This window comes from Piliocolobus tephrosceles, chromosome 20 (genome assembly GCF_002776525.5).
Source record: "Piliocolobus tephrosceles isolate RC106 chromosome 20, ASM277652v3, whole genome shotgun sequence".
In the NCBI taxonomy this organism is placed as follows: domain Eukaryota; kingdom Metazoa; phylum Chordata; class Mammalia; order Primates; family Cercopithecidae; genus Piliocolobus; species Piliocolobus tephrosceles.
The window spans coordinates 1,072,501-1,076,982 of NC_045453.1; the positions used below are offsets into that span (position 1 = coordinate 1,072,501).

General features: G+C 39.7%; 1 protein-coding gene across 4 annotated transcripts in view; it reads left to right on the top strand.

The window, feature by feature from the left end:
- Nucleotides 1-4,482, top strand: part of UBOX5 (U-box domain containing 5) — a 62,974-nt gene that overhangs the window by 40,376 nt on the left and 18,116 nt on the right. The window lies entirely within an intron of this gene.

Sequence of the window (4,482 nt, forward strand, 5' to 3'; positions counted from 1 at the left end):
TTCTAGGGTACATGTGCATAACGTGCAGGTTTGTTACATATGTATATATGTGCCATGTTGGTGTGCTGCACCCATCAACTCGTCAGCACCCATCAATTCATCATTTATATCAGGTATAACTCCCCAATGCAATCCTTCCCCCCTCCCCCCTCCCCATGATAGGTCCCAGTGTGTGATGTTCCCCTTCCCGAGTCCAAGTGAGCTCATTGTTCAGTTCCCACCTATGAGTGAGAACATGCGGTGTTTGGTTTTCTCTTCTTGTGATAGTTTGCTAAGAATGATGGTTTCCAGCTGCATCCATGTCCCTACAAAGGACGCAAACTCATCGTTTTTTATGGCTGCATAGTATTCCATGGTGTATATGTGCCACATTTTCTTAATCCAGTCTGTCACTGATGGACATTTGGGTTGATTCCAAGTCTTTGCTATTGTGAATAGTGCCGCAATAAACATACGTGTGCATGTGTCTTTGTAGTAGCATAATTTATAATCCTTTGGGTATATACCCAGTAGTGGGATGGCTGGGTCATATGGTACATCTAGTTCTAGATCCTTGAGGAATTGCCATACTGTTTTCCATAATGGTTGAACTAGTTTACAATCCCACCAACAGTGTAAAAGTGTTCCTATTTCTCCACATCCTCTCCAACACCTGTTGTTTCCTGATTTTTTAATGATTGCCATTCTAACTGGTGTGAGATGGTATCTCATTGTGGTTTTGATTTGCATTTCTCTGATGGCGAGTGATGATGAGCATTTTTTCATGTGTCTGTTGGCTGTATGAATGTCTTCTTTTGAGAAATGTCTGTTCATATCCTTTCCCCACTTTTGGATGGGGTTGTTTGTTTTTTTCTTGTATATTTGTTTGAGTTCTTTGTAGATTCTGGAAATGAGCCCTTTGTCAGATGAGTAGATTGCAAAAATTTTCTCCCATTCTGTAGGTTGCCTGTTCACTCTGATGGTAGTTTCTTTTGCTGTGCAGAAGCTCTTTAGTTTAATGAGATCCCATTTGTCAATTTTGGCTTTTGCTGCCGTTGCTTTTGGTGTTTTAGACATGAAGTCCTTGCCCATGCCTATGTCCTGAATGGTACTACCTAGATTTTCTTCTAGGGTTTTTATGGTATTAGGTCTAACATTTAAGTCTCTAATCCATCTTGAATTAATCTTTGTATAAGGAGTAAGGAAAGGATCCAGTTTCAGCTTTCTACTTATGGCTAGCCAATTTTCCCAGCACCATTTATTAAATAGGGAATCCTTTCCCCATTTCTTGTTTTTGTCAGGTTTGTCAAAGATCAGATGGTTGTAGATGTGTGGCATTATTTCTGAGGACTCCGTTCTGTTCCATTGGTCTATATCTCTGTTTTGGTACCAGTACCATGCTGTTTTGGTTACTGTAGCCTTGTAGTATAGTTTGAAGTCAGGTAGCGTGACGCCTCCAGCTTTGTCCTTTTGACTTAGGATTGTCTTGGCAATGCGGGCTCTTTTTTGGTTCCATATGAACTTTAAAGCAGTTTTTTCCAATTCTGTGAAGAAACTCATTGGTAGCTTGATGGGGATGGCATTGAATCTATAAATAACCTTGGGCAGTATGGCCATTTTCACGATATTGATTCTTCCTATCCATGAGCATGGTATGTTCTTCCATTTGTTTGTGTCCTCTTTGATTTCACTGAGCAGTGGTTTGTAGTTCTCCTTGAAGAGGTCCTTTACATCCCTTGTAAGTTGGATTCCTAGGTATTTGATTCTCTTTGAAGCAATTGTGAATGGAAGTTCATTCCTGATTTGGCTCTCTGCTTGTCTGTTACTGGTGTATAAGAATGCTTGTGATTTTTGCACATTAATTTTGTATCCTGAGACTTTGCTGAAGTTGCTTATCAGCTTAAGAAGATTTTGGGCTGAGACGATGGGGTTTTCTAAATACACAATCATGTCATCTGCAAACAGGGACAATTTGACTTCCTCTTTTCCTAACTGAATACCCTTGATTTCTTTCTCTTGCCTGATTGCCCTAGCCAGAACTTCCAACACTATGTTGAATAGGAGTGGTGAGAGAGGGCATCCCTGTCTTGTGCCAGTTTTCAAAGGGAATTTTTCCAGTTTTTGCCCATTCAGTATGATATTAGCTGTGGGTTTGTCATAAATAGCTCTTATTATTTTGAGGTACGTTCCATCAATACCGAATTTGTTGAGCGTTTTTAGCATGAAGGGCTGTTGAATTTTGTCAAAAGCCTTTTCTGCATCTATTGAGATAATCATGTGGTTCTTGTCTTTGGTTCTGTTGATATGCTGGATTACGTTGATTGATTTGCGAATGTTGAACCAGCCTTGCATCCCAGGGATGAAGCCCACTTGATCATGGTGGATAAGCTTTTTGATGTGCTGCTGAATCCGGTTTGCCAGTATTTTATTGAGGATTTTTGCGTCGATGTTCATCAGGGAGATTGGTCTAAAATTCTCTTTTTTTGTTGTGTCTCTGCCAGGCTTTGGTATCAGGATGATGTTGGCCTCATAAAATGAGTTAGGGAGGATTCCTTCTTTTTCTATTGATTGGAATAGTTTCAGAAAGAATGGTACCAGCTCCTCCTTGTACCTCTGGTAGAATTCAGCTGTGAATCCATCTGGTCCTGGGCTTTTTTTGGTGGGTAGGCTATTAATTGTTGCCTCAATTTCAGAGCCTGCTATTGGTCTATTCAGGGATTCAACTTCTTCCTGGTTTAGTCTTGGGAGAGTGTAAGTGTCCAGGAAATTATCCATTTCTTCTAGATTTTCTAGTTGATTTGCGTAGAGGTGTTTATAGTATTCTCTGATGGTAGTTTGTATTTCTGTGGGGTCGGTGGTGATATCCCCTTTATCATTTTTTATTGCGTCTATTTGATTCCTCTCTCTTTTCTTCTTTATTAGCCTTGCTAGCGGTCTGTCAATTTTGTTGATCTTTTCAAAAAACCAACTCCTGGATTCATTGATTTTTTGGAGGGTTTTTTGTGTCTCTATCTCCTTCAGTTCTGCTCTGATCTTAGTTATTTCTTGCCTTCTGCTAGCTTTTGAATGTGTTTGCTCTTGCCTCTCTAGTTAGTTTAATTGTGATGTTAGAGTGTCAATTTTAGATCTTTCCTGCTTTCTCTGGTGGGCACTTAGTGCTATAAATTTCCCTCTACACACTGCTTTAAATGTGTCCCAGAGATTCTGGTATGTTGTATCTTTGTTCTCATTGGTTTCAAAGAACATCTTTATTTCTGCTTTCATTTCGTTATGTACCCAGTAGTCATTCAGGAGCAGGTTATTCAGTTTCCATGTAGTTGAGCGGTTTTGATTGAGTTTCTTAGTCCTGAGTTCTAGTTTGATTGCACTGTGGTCTGAGAGACAGTTTGTTATAATTTCTGTTCTTTTACATTTGCTGAGGAGTGCTTTACTTCCAATTATGTGGTCAATTTTGGAATAAGTGTGATGTGGTGCTGAGAAGAATGTATATTCTGTTGACTTGGGGTGGAGAGTTCTATAGATGTCTATTAGGTCCGCTTGGTGCAGAGATGAGTTCAATTCCTGGATATCCTTGTTAACTTTCTGTCTCGTTGATCTGTCTAATGTTGACAGTGGAGTGTTGAAGTCTCCCATTATTATTGTATGGGAGTCTAAGTCTCTTTGTAAGTCTCTAAGGACTTGCTTTATGAATCTGGGTGCTCCTGTATTAGGTGCATATATATTTAGGATAGTTAGCTCTTCCTGTTGGATTGATCCCTTTACCATTATGTAATGGCCTTCTTTGTCTCTTTTGATCTTTGATGGTTTAAAGTCTGTTTTATCAGAGACTAGGATTGCAACCCCTGCTTTTTTTTGTTCTCCATTTGCTTGGTAGATCTTCCTCCATCCTTTTATTTTGAGCCTATGTATGTCTCTGCATGTGAGATGGGTCTCCTGAAGACAGCAGACTGATGGGTCTTGACTCTTTATCCAGTTTGCCAGTCTGTGTCTTTTAATTGGAGCATTTAGTCCATTTACATTTAAGGTTAATATTGTTATGTGTGATCTTGATCCTGCCATTATGATATTAACTGGTTATTTTGCTCATTAGTTGATGCAGTTTCTTCCTAGGCTCGATGGTCTTTACATTTTGGCATGTTTTTGCAGTGGCTGGTACCGGTTGTTCCTTTCCATGTTTAGGGCTTCCTTCAGGGTCTCTTGTAAGGCAGGCCTGGTGGTGACAAAATCTCTAAGCATTTGCTTATCTGTAAAGAATTTTATTTCTCCTTCACTTATGAAACTTAGTTTGGCTGGATATGAAATTCTGGGTTTAAAATTCTTTTCTTTAAGAATGTTGAATATTGGCCCCCACTCTCTTCTGGCTTGTAGAGTTTCTGCTGAGAGATCTGCTGTCAGTCTGATGGGCTTCCCTTTGTGGGTAACCCGACCTTTCTCTCTGGCTGCCCTTAAGATTTTCTCCTTCATTTCAACTTTGGTGAATCTGGCAATTATGTGTCTTGGAGT